This window comes from Ictalurus furcatus, chromosome 15 (genome assembly GCF_023375685.1).
Source record: "Ictalurus furcatus strain D&B chromosome 15, Billie_1.0, whole genome shotgun sequence".
Taxonomy (NCBI): Eukaryota; Metazoa; Chordata; class Actinopteri; order Siluriformes; family Ictaluridae; genus Ictalurus; species Ictalurus furcatus.
In genome coordinates, this window is record NC_071269.1 from 26,045,413 (window position 1) to 26,066,707 (window position 21,295).

The following is a 21,295-nucleotide window of genomic DNA, read 5'->3' on the forward strand; positions in this document are numbered from 1 at the left end:
GCGACCCTCGCTCTTTCCATCGCGACTCTTCTCATTTACAGGATCCGGTTTATCCTCCAGACGAGATCCGTCAAAGGACGAGCGTCTTTCAGGAGGAGATCAACCGTACGGCAGGAGTTACCGTCGCTAATCGTCTACTTTACGAGCTTTGCAAAACCGTCATGGCTGCGCTCCTGAACTCGGAGAAGACAACACGGTTTGTGAAGGAAGAAGGAACTGATGATGGAAAGAAGCGAGACCGAGAGAGAAGGCGACGTGACGAGTTCCTCCCTCTACAGATCTTCCACGATGTAGAACATCTAGCAGGTGAGCTGAGCCGTGGCAGTGAAGCGACGCTCGTGTTTTTGGTGTGTTATTTGAAGTGTTTTTTGATTCGTTTTGGATGTCTCTATTTTATTTGTTATTTGGAGTGTTACTTTATGGTTCGGTTTGGATGTACAGCTTTTATTTACTGTAATATTTATTAATAATTAATGTGTATATGTATATTGGGGGTCGGGTGTAGGGACAACAGAAACAGTGTGTGTGTGAAGACGCATGGCCAAAGACATGAGCCATGCTGTTTACTGTTAACAAGTTGCTACTGTAGAGCAAGACATGCCCCCTGTGGGCGGGGCAAACACGTTCTAGAGAGCATTTCATTTGATGGACACAAGACTAGTGCAGGATGAGTCAGCAAAAAATGTCATTGTTTACCAGGATGTGAGGAATGATACAACACTGCACTTTGAAGAAGAAAAAAAAAGGGTGTGTGTGTGTGAGAGAGAGAGAGAGACAGAGACAGACAGAGGCAGACAGAGACAGACAGAGAGAGACAGAGAGAGAGAGACAGAGACAGACAGAGACAGACAGAGACAGAGAGAGACAGAGAGAGACAGAGAGAGAGAGAGATAGAGACAGAGAGAGATATAGAGAGAGACAGAGAGAGATATAGAGAGAGACAGAGAGAGAGAGAGAGACAGAGAGAGATAGAGACAGAGAGAGAAATAGAGAGAGAGAGAGAGAGACAGAGACAGAGAGAGAGACAGACAGTAAACGTCTGGAAAATACGGCGTTTCTTTTGTTGCAAATAATCTGCAGCTGAGACGGAGAACAGAAGGAGCTTCTGCTGAGATTCCTGTATTTACGCTGAAAGACGACCGAAAGAAGAGCAGGAGCGTGTTTGGAATATTCATCTGTCCGGCAAGGACGTAGTGGTGAGGCGCTGAGACACAGACACACACACACACACACACACACACACACACACACACACACACACACAGAGAGAGTATTCAAATCACATTCACAGTCCTGATGGAGCAGACACGCTCTCAAACCCACATGAGCATTCACAATACACACACACACACACACACACACACACACACACACACACACACTCTCCTGGTGGAGCATCCAAATCACATTTACGCCTTGCCCGTCATCCATCATTCCTGGACACAAAAGACACGACAGAAAACTGCATGGCAACACGCTTGCTCGCCCACTCCCTCTGTCGCTCTCTCTCTCTCTCTCCCCATCACACACACACACACACACACACACACTGAAAATAAGGACACAACCCAACATACTACTCATTTTATTTGTATTATTGTGCTGCTGTGTGAGATCTCCATGCAAAACAGCGCAAATATTCACCCAACCAATTCAATTACATTTAATTCAATTACACACAGGACCAAAATACTGCTGATTATCCACTCTGGGCTTTGTTTCTTTCCTCTGCTTATCTCTCTCTCTTATTCTCTCCCTCTCTCTCTCTTATTCTCTCTCTCTCTCTCTCTCTCGTTCGGCGGGGGGGTTTAATGCCCCGTCTCTTCAGGGTGAACTAATTGGGTTGGACGAGAAAATTGTTTGGCTGAAGAAAGCGATGTGGAATCCATATATTATCACCACCATATGGTGTGTACTGTACACCCCACACACACACACACACACACACACACACACACACACACACACACACACACACGGCGGAGAGAGACTGCTAGAACTTTCTCAGTGTTCTTACGGTCGCACCCTCGGCTGCAAATCCTCCCTTTCTCTTTCTATCCCCCTCGTCTTTTCTTCTGAAGTCTCCTCTTCGTTCTCCTCCATCTGCTCGAGCGTGGAGATCTCAGGTCTCGGATCTCAGGTGCAGCACACAGCGCACCGCTTTCCATTTCTCAAACAAATCTGTAGCTAAGCCTTTTTTACTAACGTTTGTCTTAATGAGGGGAAAAAGAAATAAATCACCAAAGGGAGAAGAAAATAAATCAATAAATTTACACCACCTTCATTTCAAATAAATAAATAAATATATATACACACACACACACACACACACACACACACGCACACAATATCACCTACATTTTATTTCCATTTACTTTTCTTACAAAGGAGAAAATGAACGGAAGCTTACCAAAAATTACAAACGTAAACATTTTACGCTGAATATTTAACATAAATGGTAATGATTTTTTAAAAAATTCTTTATTATTAATGTTAAATACTTTTATCGACCAATGAAAGCATCGCAACACGCGACGCCTGCTAGCGGTTTGTTAGCGAACCTAAAGATGGTGATACGATACATGCTGTACATCACAGACATGTCGGAGGATATCGTGACATCATCGCTTTGCCGTATCGCCTCACGTTACCGTCGTAAAGTCGTCTTCCGTTCACGTGCGTTTACCAACAGACATCACTGCGAAAGACCTCGCAAATGCGATTTCGCCATTTTCTGCAAAAATAATTTTAAAAAATGAATTTTAAAAAAAAATCGGCAAAATCGCAACTGCAGGAAATTGTTCTGCCCGGCCTTCGCGAACCCGACGCGGGTCTATGTTTAACTCGTTATGGTTTGGGAGCCATTTTTAAAAAAGCTACTACTGTTTCTGATCAAAGCTTTGGCCAGGTCACGCCCACAAGCGACAATCTACCATTCAGACGAGCGATTCGTCACTCGTTAGCGTGAATGTATCGAGACCTCTCGTCCTTCAAGCAGCGAGCGTTTTATTGGCTTTAAGTGATCGTAAACGTGATCTGTAAACGCTTAGGGTTGAACTCGTTAGCTACGTACGTGTGAAATGTCTTCGTGCGCCGTGACAGAAAGTGAGGACGCCGCCGCGACGCATCCTTCGAGGAGGAACTGGGCGTGGATTCCAGGGTGGTCAGTTAAAATCAGACAGTACACGCCCACCTTGGCATGCTAGCATTCCAGATTGTTACGTTTATTGATTTTTATTAACGGAGGGGGAAAGATGTTGTAATGTGAGGTATTTTTGAGCGAGAACTCGTAGCGGTGTATTTGCGACGCTACACTTTGGAGCGTGAAGGTTGGCAGGTGCGTGCGATGTGTCGTGATGTGTCGCGTCTCTCTCAGGGACGCCGATAACGACAAGGGACGCTTTAGCTTTAACAGTGAGAGGGATACGAACGACCGCCTGGTGAATTTTCTCTGCAAATGTGTGTGTGTGTGTGTGTGTGTGTGTGTGTGTGTGTGTGTGTGTAAGGGAAGAGAACGCTGCCCTCTTCGTTAACTCGGCTGGATCCTGTTACACCGGCAGACTCGGAGCCTCGACACCCCCCCCCCGCCGCGTTTGATCGCTAATGAAGGAAAACATGAGAGGGTGGAAATGGCCCTCTCCTCCATCTTCATGTGTTCGCTCCACCGCTCGCTACCTTCCTCCTCATTTTCGTAGAAGAGGACGAGTAATTACGTTAAAAAAAACAACAGCTCTCCACTCCTCTGTCTGTCTGTCTGTCTTTCCCTCCCTCGCGTTTCCTCTCCTGCCTTGTCCCTTCCCCCTTTACGTTTCTCCCTCTCTCTCTCTCCCCTTCTAGCACTTTCCATCTTGCCTCGTCTCTTTTCCTCCATGCTGAGCTGCACGCATCCCTGCCTCTGAAAGAGGGACGGAGAAGGAAGCCAGAGAGAGAGAGAGAGAGAGAGAGAGAGAGAGAGAGAGAGAGAGAGCACGATGACGGGCGTTCCTGTTCGGCTCCTCCTTTCCGTCTCGGGGTCAAAAGTTTACCGTGGTTTTAATTTCACCTTTCCTCAGCCAATCAGAGCGCGGCAGTGGCTGCTGGCGAACTTTAGCACACTCGCGAATTAGATGACAGCGATCAGTTTCGTCTGGGTTTTTTTCCCCTCTTCTAAGCTCTCCCCCTCTTTAAAAAAAAAACGCATTCTCCTTCTTTATTCGTTCCTCTCGCCTCTTTTACACTTCATGAAAAAAAATCACAGTTAATTTAAATAGTTTTATTCAAATCTGTATTTCTTTCTTTAGATGTACGTGAACGAGACAAAAGACAAACAGAGGAAAGGGGGAGATGAAGGGATGCGGAGGGGGGGGGGGGTTGTCGGGGGGGGGGGGGGGGAATAGATCCACAAAACCAACAATCCCCCCGAGGGAAGCGCAGCACGCTCTCAATCTGCATCTCCTTCTCGTTATTTATGAAAAATGCACTCCGAACACGATCCCGTCCATTAATCAATACCTTTCCCCTCTACGGCCTCCTGTGCGTGCATGTATAAACAGCTCGGAATTAGGGGCGGGGTTAATTAATCATCTATTACACAGAAATCAGCGGCGTTGCCACGGAGACGGCGAGAGAGAAACCGTGATGAATGTGAGGTCACCTCGCTGAGCGCCGTGTCCCGCTTCTCCATCTAAAAGCTACACTGGAATTTCGTTTCCTTTGTTTTCACACAAACTTCATTACGTTCGGTTCGTTTTCACAACGAACTCCACACCTACAAATAAAACCGAAAATCCTGATGCGGTTTCATCCTGGTGTGAATGACGACCCTGCCTCAAAACCACGTCAAAACCACGTCCGTAAGGAAAAGAGCGGGAAAAATCTCCTTCAGGACTTTCACAAAAGTCATCATCATCATAATAATAATAATAATAATAAAACAAATGGCTTCAGTTCTAAAACCTGACTGGCTGAGACGACTGTAGATTAATTCCTATATTGCGTAACACTTAACATACAAATCAAAATAACTGAACTCTATATTGATGTTAGAGGTTCTTGTCCGTTATGTCGCTTAGCAACCAAAGCGTACTCTCACCGGACTACGTTGTGCTGATTGTGAATGTTATTAAATAATACATTTCTCACTGTAACTCCTGCCCTGAAGTGGTCTACTGCTTTAAACTGGTTCGAACTTCAAGATATTCTGACTGAAACGTAGCGCTACGTCGTACCGAATCGCACCCCTGCGGAGATACGATCTGCTTAACGCTAGTGCGACTTCCCCCTAATCAGATTCATGAGCGTGCATAAACCATATCAACATCTCCAACACGCAGGCTTGAGAAAACGCTGAAAAGCAAAATAAAGTCCTGCGCAAAGTTCATACGACATGCAAAACACGTCAGCTGACGCTTAAACAAGCGGAGAACATAAACATGCTAGCAGCCAGATTCTGATGAACTGATTAATGAATGAAATAAAAGGTTTTTCAGTTGTGACGTGATGATGTCACGCCCGCTGAAACGTTCACAGACCACCTTCTGAGGTCGGGTCGAAGCACAGGCACGGTTAGATTAATAACGTATGACGCACTTCACGGGCTAGCTAGCTCCACATTATTCAATTACTTTAGCTACCACTAGCTATTCAATTTATAATAACAGAGCTGCTGGCTGAAAACTGTTATCTGTCCATCCAGAAAAAGAAATATCCCGTGTCACTTACGGTAAAAGTTTACTTTTCTACATGCCTTTTCTCAGCCACGACATTTTACTAAATAACAAATGAGAAAAAATATTTACGCCCTCTCCGCCATTTGTTTGACCTTAAACGCCGTAATTACATTTTAGGAGACCAGAGTTTCAGGTGTGGGAAAACGGTGCGTAGAAACCGTGCAGAAATCCGCTGTCGAGCTTAAATTAAAGGTGAATATTCACCCGCTATGAACTGATCGGTAATTATAATTATAACGTTCTGGTGATTCTTCAATAAGTTTACATCAAATTTCTGACCCGAGGACAAACACACGCGTGCGAACGATGCCGCGTGTTTCAAAACCGCCGAAACGTCAAATCAAACAAATCAAATATATTAATTAATAAATAAATACATTTTTAAAATGTACACAATGGAAAAAGAGAATGAAATGAAGGCGGGGGAGGTTGTAGGAAACTAAGCGGCCGGGGACGAGCGCCACGCTCCCAGTCACACCTCCACATGCAAATCCACCCCGCAGTGGAAACTCTCCACGCTAACTTCCCCTCAGACACCAGATCGTTTGCATGAACACAAGCTGCTGCTGAACAGATATGAAGAAAATACCAACGCCTGCTCCAAGCCTGGACGCTTCCACACGCACAACGGATTCTTTACGATAATTACGGGTTCTTGGTGAACACTTTGGTGCACGGTTCCATGTAGAACTTTCAAGGGTGTGTTCAGAGGGAACTGAAGAACCCTTAACGGTTCTGAATTTAAGAGTGGACAGCTGAGCAGATCAGGGTGAAGAACCTCGAGCACTGACTCGAGCACTGACTCGGGCACTGACTCGGGCACTGACTCGGGCACTGACTCGGGCACTGACCCGAGCACTGACTCGGGCACTGATTCGGGCACTGACTCGGGCACTGACTCGGGCACTTCGGTGAAGCTGGGACGTAAACTTCAACCGGGAGCTCCACTGTTAGTACAGTAAAGGTTCCATCTAAAGCTTTTTAAGGTACCTTGGTTTGTTCCTCTAGGGGAACTCTTACCCTATACTCACACCGACTAAAATTTTCTACCATTTTTAATCATAAAGGTTTGGGTTTTTGTTTTAATGCTACTAATTCTGTACATATTTTATTGAAATGTTTCATGGACATTAAACTCATTTTGTAATTCGAGCAGCTTTTGAAAATCATTTTGAAATCAGAACTCTGGAGGAACACAAACGGAACTCTGGGAATTATGCCGTGATTAAAAAACCCAAAATAAATCTAAATCATCCAGTATTTTAGCGTCTTCAAAGTCGACGCCCTTTTGGCCTGGAATTTGCAGAAATGTATTCTTGGCGTTTCCTCACGCGAGCTCTTGAGGAACTTCCCCGAGATGATTTTAAACAGTATTAAAGGGGTTCACGACGCCGGACTCTGATCTCCTGCTTTTCAGAATATCTCCCTCCGAGCCGTCCGTTTAAATAAACATATATTTGTAAATAAACTGTTAGTTTAGGAAGGGGGCGTGGCTTCCAGTGGGTCGGTTTATATTAATGAGTTCAAAGCACTTACGACGGTCAATCGGTTCGGTATATTTCTGAGAGATCTCGTACGAGCGTACTCGAAACTCGGCGCTCCGAAGGTTAGCACGTCTGCAGGGCACCGACGCTGAGCCTGGCCGTGTGTGTGGTCCTGGAGTGAGACGCGAGACCGTTTTCGTACGTCGTTACAGCCGTGGCTTCGCAAACCTTCACGTCAACAGCTCTGATATCACCGGGGTTTAGTGTTGCATACTTGTACAACATCGTGCAAGATCAGGCATGACGGCGTGCCACCCACCGCAGCGCTTCAGAAGAGTCTCTCAGAGGAACCGGGCGCTCCAGAGGATCCCTCGTTCACTCTGCCCGGTTCTCCGTCTCTCTCTTTATTCATGTACCTGCATGTCGAGTCAAAGGAGAGTGCATTCTCCACAGACCATTTCTCCCAGCTCTAATGAGGCCTGACCATTCCGACGCGCTGTTTACGTGACAAAAAGTCAGCCAGCCTCCATTTTGGTTTGGGGGAGGGGCGTCGGGGGGGTTTTAGAAAAACCACCCGCCGCACAACGTGGACATTTTAGGTGATTTTCCACCTCGTCTCAAACGGTTCTGTAATTTTCCACTGCAGAGATCACCTCGTGCCGCGACTTCAGTATTTAACCTGATTATTAATACGTCACCACGCCATGGTGCTGCCGAGTTCTGGACTCTGATTGGTCGGAATGGGATTAGCGCTCGTAACATAGTAACAGCTATCCTCGTGGACAAGTCAGGAACGTTCACTAAACATCGGGTCATGCCGAGTTCACGTCAATACAAAATACGGATAGAATGATGAGAAACCGCGTCTGAAGTGAGACAGAAGCTTATTAAGGTTCATACGGAACACAAAGGAAATACAGATCACCAAACACGCGCCAGCGTTTATTTCCATCGACCTCACAGCCGCGGACACGACGCGGCGTTTCCCCGACACGCCGCTCCATCCTATTTTTTTTAATCCTACGTCGTGTAAAGAAATGTCAACTTGGCGCGATCAGGACGCAGGCGCCATCGTTTTCTTGTTGTGTTTTTTCAATCGCAATATGGATTTGAAGACAGATGTTTGCGTCCTAAAGATGTTCTGTACACCACGCCATCTCGTATCTTCCCACAGCTCACTAAAGCAAAACTCTCATTTCTACACAAAAGTTGGAAAAACTACGGAATGGTAGCAGGAACGAGACAAAACCGCTCCGCTGGAGCTTCTCCACTTCCTAACTCCTGCAGCAGTGCTGAGAGAAATTTCTCTCTCTCACACACCCACACACACACACACACACGAGTGGTGTTGGGTGTTGGAGGAATCGGAGCGCTCGGCCTCATTCGAGAGAAAAGTTCACGCAGAGTTGAAGCCACATCTGGGAACGTTTACTGCTGAAGTACTTAGAAAGAGCAGAAATCCTTAAACAGAGCTCTTTTTTCTTCTCTTCTTCCCCGAGTGGAAAATGAAAGCGAGCTGGCGTGTGACTACCTGCCACCCGACACTCCAGGAACTCCGTAGGAGCACCGTAACTTCATCCACGCGACCATCTACTGTATCTCGATTCCTCCGTTCGGAATGATTAAACCTGCAAAGCTCCGACCTGCGGGTTTATTCGTCAAAAAGACAATCGATAACGTACCGTTACACAATAAACCACCACCACACCACGGACACGTCGAATTCTGCATGCTGATTGGTCAGAAGGTGGTGATCAATTCTCTAGAGCAGCAGCTCCGGCAGGTTTATACGAACGCGTTCTGGTTTACGGTGGTTACGGAAGGAGTCTCCGGTGTCGGCGCTGTGTAACGGTCAGAGGTAACGCTGTAACGTCGGACATCTTCAGGACGGAGGAGTTCACGCTTCACGCGCTTTCTCCGTAACGCGACAAGCTGTGTTCTTATTTTTTGAATCTTATTCGCTTTAAGAGAGAGAAAACGATCTTTACTGATGTTTAATAAATAAAAACATGGCAACCTGCAGGGGTATAAGAGGAATAAACCGGATCATGCGGTTCCAGGTAAAACACGGGGTGGTGTGAGGACTTCCTGTTCCCACCCTGTAGGTGATTATTTTCCTCCAACAGCACGTCCTCGAGTGTTTTATTCCTCTCACACCACAGCGACTCGCCTACGATTACAAGATCTTACATTTATTAAACACCACATGCTGCTTCGTTCTCTCGAGAAATTAATAAGAAAGAATGTTACTGAGAAGCGTAAACTCCACCGTCACACGGCGCTGACGCTGGAGACTCCTTCCGTACACGCTTCATAAACACATTCCTCCTCACAGAGAACTTCACCAGAGCAACGATTACACGTTTTTCCGTCTAAGGAAAGAGAACGTATTAAAACGAGCACGTTGGAACCAATCAGAAAGCGGAATGTATCTACGCTGTGTATCAAAAAAGTATTCCAGTCGTTTAAAACAAAACAAACAAAGAAAAAACCTATAAAAACTCGTCTTTTCTGATTCGCGGACACAAAGCTACAATCCCTCCATCACATAAATATTTCATCAGCCGGCAGGAGACATGACCGCCTCAAAGTCCACGGTTTCTTCTGTTTATCACTTTATTGGAGACAGAAAGACAGACAGAGAGACAGACAGACAGAGAGACAGAGACAGACAGACAGAGATAGGGACAGACAGACAGAGATAGAGAGAGAGACAGACAGAGATAGAGAGAGAGACAGACAGAGCGCGAAAGACAGAGACAGAGCGAGAGACAGACAGACAGAGAGACAGACAGAGAGAGAGAGACAGACAGACAGAGCAAAAGAGACAGACAGACAGAGCGAGACAGAGCCAGACAGACAGACAGACAGAGAGAGAGAGAGAGACAGACAGAAAAAGAGAGAGAGACAGACAGACAGAGAGAGAGAGACAGACAAAGAGAGAGAGAGACAGACAGACAGAGAGAGAGACAGACAGAGACAGAGAGACACAGATAGACAGTGAGAAAGATAGAGAGAGAGAAAGAGAGAGACAGAGAGAGAAAGACAGACAGACAGAGAGACAGACAGAGCGAGAGAGACAGACAGACAGCGAGACAGAGATAGAGAGACAGACAGACAGACAGAGAGAGAGAGACAAAGACAGACAGACAGAGAGACAGACAGAGATAGAGAGAGAGAGACAGACAGACAGAGAGACAGACAGAAATAGAGACAGAGACAGAGAGACAGAGAGAGAGAGAGAGAGAGAGAGAGAGACAGACAGACAGAGAGACAGACAGAAATAGAGAGAGAGACAGACAGACAGGGAGAAATAGAGAGAGAGACAGACAGACAGAGAGACAGAGAGAGAGAGAGAGAGAGGGTTCAGAGTGTGAATACAGAATCACTTCACTGCTTGGACCTGACATCATTTCTTTCTTTCCTTTCTTTCTTTCTCCACCCGTCACTGGTGATCTCTCGCTTCCTCTATCCGCCTCTATGTCTGTCTCCCTGTCTACCATCTAGGCGCGCTGTGTGTGTGTGTGTGTGTGTGTGTGTGTGTGTGTGTGTGTGGGAGCGTGCCGCAGGTTCGGAGCGTTTCTGGAACGAACGACCTTGAGCCAGCATGCGGGAGCGCGTTACCATGGCGACGGCGCTTCACACATCCAGGAACAGCTGGATGCAAAGCACTGTGAGAAATTTTAGCGGGAGTCGCTATGGTGGTGAAAATAAAAATTAAAATGTAAAAAAAAGAAGAGGAGGAGAAGATGAAGAAGAAAAGGCACACGTTCCAGCTCTTTCTCTGCCGCGTTATCTCGCGTCTATCCTCGAGGAAAACATTCAGCAGCAACATCTTAAGAATGGGTTCATCATGGTTTTTATCATGATGTAAATATGAACAGGTTTAATAAACACGCCAGGGAACGAACGGCGACGTGAGCCGTCTTTAACAGACACGTTTATGACGGAATTATCGCCCAGGATTGAACCGGACTGTATTTCACTAAGCTCAGGTCTGATGTACTCCGTCCGAGTTTGAATGTTAAATGAGTCATAATTTTTTGTACAATGTCACAATAGTCATAGTTTAAGGTTGAAAGATGTTACACAACCTCTTCGGAGAGAACATTTCAGCATCAGCGGAGCTTTTACAAGCACACCAGATGATATCGCCGGAATAATTCACCAGATAAGGCTTTCTGTAGGAAAACAAACCACTCGGACGTCTCCGTACCACCGCGGGGGGAACAGTCCCAAAATACTGAAGCTGAGTAATCACCTGCGTATGCCCACCAGCCGTAAATTCAATCACAAGCAGCTGATTTACATTTAGCCACGCCCACAAAAAGCTGAAAACGGCAAAACGGTGACTAAAAGGTGAAAGAGGACCTCCTAAACATGCCGTGTGCTAAATCTTCCAGCTCAGACACTGCGTTTTTAGGGTGCCATTACTTTTGTCCACATCGGTGAACTCCTTGGCCCAACCCTACAGCCAGTTGTCCTTTTTCACCAAGAAAAACGCAACTCTTTCTTAAAAGTTCCCCGAGTTCCTACCTCAAAAATGGAAGAAGCGCCATCTTGAGTTTAGCGAGAAATTTTTTTATTTTTTTAAAATCTAAACAAAAAGTAAGACCGTCATGTTGTTTATGAATTTTATATTGATTCATACATGCATGTACGTCATATCAGAACTTAACGCCAGCCAGGCCACGCCCACAAGCGTCAAACTCCAAGAGTTACGTTTTATCAATTTTTTTTTTTTTTTTTTACATTTTTCTTGCCAACAATTTTTAAGACACAACTTTGGTCTTTGTTGACACTTGTAGTAGAGGCGGAGCGATTGACTACGTTACTGATACAGGTGACCGAGTCGGGCGGGACCTACCTGCCGATAACCGATTAACTTTATTACAAAAATAAACAGTACTGTATAAACATTAATATATATTAACTGTTAAGAAATATTAAAATAAATAAAAGACACACATCCAAACTGAACCAAAAAGTAACACTCCAAATAACAAATAAAAATAGAGACGTCCGAAATGAATCAAAAACACTTCAAACAGCACACCAAAAATGTGTAGAGGCCGCTCTCGTACTGTGTAATGACGGCGGACCCTTCTCAGCCGCACCCACGCCTTCTCTCACAGCTCCAGCAATCGTTATCGGTGCGATTAATCGGCCGACCTCTAACTTGTAAAGTGTAATCTCCCGCTCCTTCTGAAAGAGTTTTGAGCGATTGGATTTAAAATCGATTTAATCCTTGCGTGTGAACCGAAGCAACTTGCTAGTTAACAGAACCCAGACCAACCCACTAGCTTAGCTAAAATGGGTTAATGTCCTACTTTATCGACTCAACAGCCAAGGAAAATGACGTACTTGGCTAGGACTACATAAAAACAAGACGGCTTCAGGCAGAATGTTCTCGATTGATGTATTCGCAGGTAGGAAACATACCAAGTCACGTCTGAATCTCACGTCTCAGAAACCTGATCTGAATCTGAAGTACCTCGACGTGGCTGATTTGTGAAGACGCAGCACGCTGGCAGTAGAAGGGTGTTTCTGAGGAGTGAAAGTCGGTGTGGTGATGGAATATTTGTTTAATAAGACCTCTGGGGTTAACGTCTTTAGTATATGTTAGTATCTTGGCAACGTCGCGATGTATACCGTGTACATCTTATACGCTATAGTTTAAATATCCAACAGAGCAGATCCTAAACCGTCCCCTTACTGTTCAAAGCACTGACTTCTAATACACAGACGTAAAAGCAGCACAGGCATCGAGTCAGCTTGGGGTTCTTCATGACGTAAGTGCACTTGAACTTCTTAGTCACCGTTTTCTAGATCCTAACCATCAGGGAAGCCAACAAGGTAGTGCGAGGTGACATCGGGCCGGCCGGTGGGACCGCGAACGAGACGTTTCGATCCGACGCGACTCGCCTCGCCTACCTCGACTCGACCCGCCCTATTTTCCATCATGAAAATGAAAACGCCGTGCACAGAGCCACAGACAAGACTTAAGATCCGAAGAACGATGCAGTCATTACGATCTTCTTAACGCAAATTCTCAAGGACAGACGAGCACCATCGCCTGAGGAGTCGAATACAAGCAGCTCCTTCACTTAAATACCAAAAGGAAGCAGAACAACAATAAAAGAAGTGAACAGAAAGATTCATTTATGTTCAATACATGCTCACGGATTCAAGAGGCGGCCCACAAGGACAAAAAAAAACAACAAAAAACCCCACAGGAGTGGGAATGCAAGCGAAAACAGAGAAATTCGGGGAGAACCGAACGGTTCCGGAGAGGTGCGAATCCCAAGCGCAAGGCAGAGAAAATAACGAAATGAAAGGAGAAGGTAAAAAGATAAATAAAGTATTCGTGGTTCATTTATGGGTCTCGGTAACGGTGCGGTTTCTCAAAACCCCGCCCCCTTACCACCTCCTGAGCCCGACCCATTCACCACCTCGCCGCCATCCGTCACTGTCCGCCGCCTCCTGGTTCACCCGTCGGACCGCACGTGGCTCTGCGGCGTGGCCGTGTCTCAGCTCAGGATTTAACGACCTTCTTCACGGCTACGGTGAACGACTGGGGCACGGACGCTGCTAATTGGACAGATCGTTAGGGACGGCTGTGTGTTTACGACGCCCTCGCTAACATGACCCGCACCCGCATTTATTTATTTAATAAATAAAGGAGCTCAGCGGGGAAACGGATCTTCTCCTTGAGCACCTGCATGACCTCCTCAAAGATCAGGCTGGACGTTTAGATCCGAGAGAACAGAACTTTTTAAACTATTAAAAACATGCAACAAACATTATTAGCTAAAGATGAAGACCTGATTTAACTCAGAAGGGGAAAGCTGTAACTTGGAAACGGCGCCCTTTCCGAGCTCCGCCTTGTTTGATCTATATTGGGGGGGGGGGGGGGCACATGGACGCCTCAGTTACAGCTGGTCTTTTCTCAGCAACAAGCTAGCCAGCTAACATTAGTGCTTATAGCTAAATGATGATGTTCCTTCTCAAAAAATCGAATGAATGCAACTCTTTATACAGACTAAAGCGAATACTCTATTAGATATAGAAGGTTTTTTATTTACTGCTGATGATATGAGCAGCCATGTTGCTATGACATCATAGGCTAAACCTGAGGTTGGAAACGCCTCCCCAGCTAGAACTGAGCTAAAACCACTGGGGGAAATCACCACTTTCACACAGATGTGCTGGTAAATTACTACAAAAAGACGCCGTATGATCAAAATGACACTCAGCCAGACTTTCACACCCACATCAACATCAAGACTCAACTAGTCAACATCGCCAAACTTGAAGCGGTGACATCCACAAGAACGAGTCGTCTGCACGCTTGAGAAAAAAAAAGGTTGAACACTTAAAGATTCAACGTAGAACCTGACAACAGAGCAGTCCCAAGAACCAGAGAACCATGCCATATCCAAAGAGGAACCTTTTCATTCATATTCCATTGCAGTAACTCTTCCTTCTCGGGATCACCGAACCGTTTACGTCATATTTCCACGTGAACGCTAGAACGTTGGTTCTGTCTCGCGTCCATACTTCACAGAAGACACGGAACAGCACGGACGACAGAGAACCCTGAGAACCATAAGAAGATCACGTGAGGAACAGACGAACTCTCTCCAAGTCCGTGATTCACATCTCTCTCGGACTGGATGACGGAGAACTCGACGAGGTCTATGTAGACCCCAAGACATCATCCGACAAGGAAAATAAAACACAGAGAGCAAGTCTGGCGCGCTTTGTGTTCGTGTTGCATCGAGCGCCTTTCACCAGCTTGGGGGCGAAACAGAGAGTCCACTGTGGCTCCAGAACGTAGTGCATTAATAAACACTCTGTGGTGTCGGTCATGCCATGAAGCAACAAGCGGTTTAAAATAATTATCTCCTGCTGAATAAGAGCAGCGTCCTGTATTAGATAAGACTTTAACAAAATGGAAATGCAGAAAGTGGCTTATTAAACTCCATTAATATCTGCCTAGAGCTTTGTACAGAACACTTCACAAAGAAAAAAATATGACAAGTGCTCCGTCGAGAAGCATTAGTCTCGGTCTGAACTCACAGCAGGCGCTACGCGGCGGCGCGCCACGTCCTCTGGATCCTTACCGCGCGCTCGTGGTGGAGTCTAAACATATTTGCATAAAGTGAGCAATCAAAACCTCGAGAAGCACAAAAGGCCGCTACGACGGGAATGAAAAATGGTGGGACGATACACGGTATGACCCAGCCTGCCATATGTCTCGCTAACGTTGACCCAGATTCAGCGGCGGCGCTCGATTGGTCAGTTCCGAACATCAGCGGAGGGGAATTTCATGACCTGGATTTACTATCACTTCACTGAACTGCGTGCACGTGTGACACATATCGAAATAGTCTGCGCTGGATCAAGTGCTATTCTACAGTATGTGCTGCCGAGTCATGAGTGTGGAGGCCATTTTGTTTCGATTAAATCAGTGAGATAATTACAACTAGGACTATTCATGCAGTATTACACGGGTGAGATCTTACTTCATGGCTATTCCCCGTAACGCTTCTTCAGCCCTCATTTTCTAACCCTCTAACCCGGATCACTTCAGGTGTAAAGGAGAACGCTCGCGTGACCGGGCCGCTACTGAGAAACCCAGCCTCGTACGCTTCTACTCGAGACACGCCTAGACACGTCAGCTACACGCGGGTGATTTTAATAATCCGAATGTGGAGCTCTTAATCAGCGGTGTAACCCGACTCTGAACACCAGGAACTTCCCTCACGGGAAGATAGAACTTTTTGGACTTAATGACGACTCTGAATACAGCCGTTATTCAGGAGGAAACACAGACCACGTCCGGAGGTTTCTAGTGCTAACCCGTAGCTCGTCGTACTTTGGGTTAGAATCACATTAGCTAGCACTGTCTCCTAGTTAATTAAGTTTCCGTGCAACCGAAACATAAAAATACGGCAGGTATGATGAATCTTTCAGTTTCCCGGAGCACTAGCTAATTAATCTAGCTATTCTGTAGCTATGAAATCATTCAATACAAGTTCATCTACAAGTGGCTGGTTAGAAACTTTTTTGGATTTATTCTTCCAAGACTTTTTCAAGCTAAAGTTAAATCAGAGATCTGTCTTTGTCACCAAGTTCAAATCTGCAGATTTTACTGATTTCCCTAAACATAGCTACGTAGCTTAGCTTACCTTGTTTTAGACTTTACTGTAGATTTCCAGACATTGTTTAGGGTTTTTTTTTTTTAGAATTATTTATCTATAATACGAGGACGATCACAACAGCTACACCGCAAGCTCGCAATTCCTAAATCCACTCACATAAATTTAGCGTATGTGCCGATTTTCTCTTTTTTACTAGGATCGCTTTTGATCGTTAACCTAAATTCCACTAGGACGTATTTGTTTATTACGTTATTAAACTCCGACACGTCTTAATGTAATAAAAAACCTCCTACGAAAATCTTCTTACTTATAAAATTTCCCAAACTTTTTCCGCAGCCACATTTCCCTAGCGACAAAATATGTTTCAAAACTCCAGGTTTTCGCACCAGCAAAGCGACAAAGCGACAGGTGATCGTTCATTTCGTCGTTCAAAAAGATTCTCACGCTAATTAGCGTGTCATTTGACTTGTTTTCCAACACGTTAGCTTAAGAAGGTAGAGGGTGCCGGACCGGCCACGCCCACACACAACGAACTACCAGTGACGTGACGGAATCGTTCCTTTACTAAAAACGAATGTAAGGATTATGACCTTATTATTCATGTGAGATTTTAATAATCTGCATCTTTATTTGTCGTCGTTATTGTTGAACACAGTGATTACGGCTTAAAAGAAAATGACGCCTTAAATATATTCGCTCCAACAGTCACGCTTCAGCAGTTATGCACTAATTTGCTTATTTCTTATTACTTATTAAGGACTGACCTTCAAGGTTATCCGACATGTTAAACACGTGCACAAAGTATGAATACTGCACGTGTAAAATGAATAAAACCTTCCTGGTGCAATATATCCTGCACAACAATTATGTCACGGGTAATATTTTTCTTTTTTAGAAAAGTCGCATACGTCACCCCTTTTTTCCCCCCCAAATGAGTCTGATTCATCACGGAGTTATGGATGACGAACTCCAAATTTAAACTCCAAATTAATATAGATTAGCGCAGTGTGCATCCTGGTGCATGCAGCACCTCAGCACGCAATCAATCCAGCCCCTAAAAAAAAAGATAATAAAATCAGCCAGTCTTTCCAAAAATTACAATTAAAAACGGGTGACCATTCCCCGCCTCGCCTCCTCTCCAGCTCCGTATTTCCTGATTGCACACTTGGTGAACAATCTGTCTGAAGGTTTCATGTGTAGCACGAGTGCCGTGTGCTGCTCCTTACCTGCACAGGTTTCATCCAGAATCTTTGTGCATTAAATCCTGATGATGATGAGACACATGCACATGAGTCTTACCTGCCTGCCTGCCTGTTTAACCCAAATGAGGCTTTATTTTTTTTTTCTTTTGAAATGCACCTGTGCAAACTGCATTGTTGCAACGTTAAAATGTTTAAATAGTTCAATCTGAATCATTCCTACGTGCATGGAGGATGTTAGAATGGACATCTGTGTATAATTATGCATTAATGACACACACATACACACACTGCACGCGCACACGCACGCACGCACGCACGCGCACACATCAGAGCAACATGTATGAAGGTGGATGAAGTGCACTGAAACCTGCCGCGTCTCATTCACATTTAAGCCAAACTTCGACTTTGAATCGTTTTTTGCATTTTAATAAGTTGTCATTTACCAAACCTGGAACTTTATCCAATTCATAAAAACAGCAAAAACACAATAGAAAGCCACGAAACCGTTAAAAGAGTGAGCTATGATTACTTAAATATCCCCAACAGCCAACCTGACCGATCACCAACACTAACATTAACGTGAACATTAACGTTTACAAAGCCCAAAAAATATTCTCCGAGATGCAGTTATAAAACCTAAAACCTACCAGTTTTCACCTCCTCCGACAAACAGAAATATCTCTTCTTCTCTTCTGCTCGTTTGCTGCTTTCTATTTCAGCTCCGTCTCCGTCTCTGTCTCCGCCATCTTCCGTTGCTGTTTGTTTAAATGAGAAACGCTGCCTCGAGAGCAGTCAGCCAGCTTGGAAGCCGACGCCGGTGCATTATGGGTAACGTAGTCTACAGCTGCGCGTTGAGTAACGCTTCTTAACCAGAATCGCTTTCACAATAAACTACATGTACACGTGTGCACAGCGGCATAGACAGATAGACTGCTCAGAGAGAGAGAGAGAGAGAGAGAGAGAGAGAGAGAAGGAAACGAGCCGCTGCATTTATTTATAGTCCAGTTCAGCTGATAGACAACACAATGACCAACAGAGGACATTAAACCATCATTATAACACTTATAACCTTTATATGAACTCACAGTTAAACCCGTACGCCATTTTAATGTCACTAAAGTGCATCATTAGCGTATAATTATATAGGTACAACCTATAGCATGTAAATATAACATTGCACCATACATATGAAACTATTATTTTATATTTTATATGACAAATAATCAATTGATTTATTAATATTGTTATATTTAGCTAAATGTCAAAGCATTTTTATGTAAATAATATGTTGATAGTATACGATCAGTGTAAACAATCAGTGTGTAAATAATAATAACATTTCATATTAAAGTAATAATGAATATTTTATCATATTATATAGAAAGTAATTATTCTAATATTAGCTATTAATTATGTTCTTAATTGATAGCAATAGTGTAAAAGGGTCATTTATAAAATATTTTATATAAGTAAAGTATATAGCCGACAATTGTAGAATATACTGTACGCATATAGTATCTAAATATAATAATAAGTAGTAATAATTGCATCGTTTTAATTTTATATCATAAATGAATTAGGCTAGGAAATTTTATTATTAATCAATAATTGTATTGTGATTAATTACTTGATAATAATTATTATATTTGATAATTGACGATTATTAACTTTACATAATATTATTATATTTTGTTACATTTTAGGGTACTTTATATAAATAAAGTATATAATTACATTAAGTATATAGAATATAAATATAATTCATTGTACATGTTGAAGAATTGCTTAATATTTTGCATTGTAAGTGAATTAATATATTATTATTAATTGTGAATAATATTATTAGTAATATAATATTGTTTATATTAAACTGATTTAAGGTATTTTATGTAAATAAAGTAGCATATAAATATATAATTAATATATCATAGTAAAGTCATGATGAATATTTTATATTGTGAATTAATATTTTGAAAAAAATAAATAAATGATTGATCATTATATTATTTATTTTATAGTTAAAATTCAACCTATCATTATGAGTACTGTGTACTCTGATGTAAACTCCTGACCTCGCACACTGGAAGAATCTCGTTTTTAACAGCGCACACATCCGTTCTCACACATTTAACGGATTTTTTTTTCAAATGTAATTATATAATTTGTTCTCAAACTGCTGACATTTCTGAAACATCTCACTATAAAACTCACCATGAGAACGAGTTCAGAAGATTCAGAGGAAAAGGAAGTCATTGTCCGGTCGTTCACGTCTCTGTGTAACGTTCAGTCATAAGTACGAGACGAGACGCAGAATCAGCTCCAACATGTCACGACGTCGGGTTCAGTAAACTCCGATAACAATGTTTGGGATTTATTCCTGTACAAAAACAAAACCAATTCCAAAAAACACATAAAGCATAAAAATGTAATGTTGTTATTAGCTTAGCCCAGAGGTTTGAGCTTATTGTACATGATAAAAAATGTTTTGTTAAAAGGCCTTTTTTTATAGACATTTTTCCATAAACTTTACATTTAAAATTGTAAAACAGAACAAAATAAAACAAAAGCAACCTGAGTAAACACATGATGCAGTTTCTTTTTATTGAAGCAAAAAAAGTTATCCATCACCCATCACCCATGTGAAAAACTAATTGCCCCCTTAAACTTAAAATCACCCACCCACTCTCTCACTCACTCACTCATTCTCTCACTCACTCTCTTACTCATTCTCTCACTCACTCACTCACTCTCTCTCTCACTCACTCACTCACTCATTCTCTCACTCACTCTCTTACGCACTCTCTCACTCTCTCACTCATTCTCTCACTCACTCTCTTACTCATTCTCTCACTCACTCTCTTACTCATTCTCTCACTCACTCACTCGCTCACTCTCTCACTCACTCACTCACTCTCTCACTCACTCACTCGCTCACTCTCTCACTCAATCACTCACTCTCTCACTCACTCTCTTACTCATTCTCTCACTCACTCACTCGCTCACTCTCTCACTCACTCACTCACTCTCTCACTCACTCTCTTACTCATTCTCTCACTCACTCACTCATTCTCTCACTCACTCTCTTACGCACTCTCTCACTCTCTCACTCATTCTCTCACTCACTCTCTTACTCATTCTCTCACTCACTCTCTTACTCATTCTCTCACTCACTCACTCGCTCACTCTCTCACTCACTCACTCACTCTCTCACTCACTCACTCGCTCACTCTCTCACTCAATCACTCACTCTCTCACTCACTCTCTTACTCATTCTCTCACTCACTCACTCGCTCACTCTCTCACTCACTCACTCACTCTCTCACTCACTCTCTTACTCATTCTCTCACTCACTCACTCATTCTCTCACTCACTCTCTTACGCACTCTCTCACTCTCTCACTCATTCTCTCACTCACTCTCTTACTCATTCTCTCACTCACTCACTCACTCTCTCTCTCACTCACTCACTCACTCATTCTCTCACTCACTCTCTTACGCACTCTCTCACTCTCTCACTCATTCTCTCACTCACTCTCTTACTCATTCTCTCACTCACTCTCTTACTCATTCTCTCACTCACTCACTCGCTCACTCTCTCACTCACTCACTCACTCTCTCACTCACTCACTCGCTCACTCTCTCACTCAATCACTCACTCTCTCACTCACTCTCTTACTCATTCTCTCACTCACTCACTCGCTCACTCTCTCACTCACTCACTCACTCTCTCACTCA

The 21,295-nt window shown here is 43.8% G+C and overlaps 1 protein-coding gene and 1 long non-coding RNA gene across 2 annotated transcripts in view; one reads left to right on the top strand and one right to left on the bottom strand.

Moving 5' to 3' along the window:
• The window catches only part of LOC128619334 (nuclear receptor coactivator 3-like), a 50,653-nt gene extending 32,137 nt beyond the window's left edge, over positions 1–18,516 (bottom strand). The window contains exon 1 of the mRNA XM_053643465.1: positions 18,209–18,516. The gene's annotated coding sequence lies outside the window, so the exon portion shown is untranslated. The remainder of the gene's footprint in view (positions 1–18,208) is intronic.
• Positions 151–21,295, top strand: part of LOC128619342 (uncharacterized) — a 27,689-nt gene continuing 6,544 nt past the window's right edge. The window contains exon 1 of the long non-coding RNA XR_008387927.1: positions 151–1,196. This is a non-coding gene — a long non-coding RNA (uncharacterized LOC128619342). The remainder of the gene's footprint in view (positions 1,197–21,295) is intronic.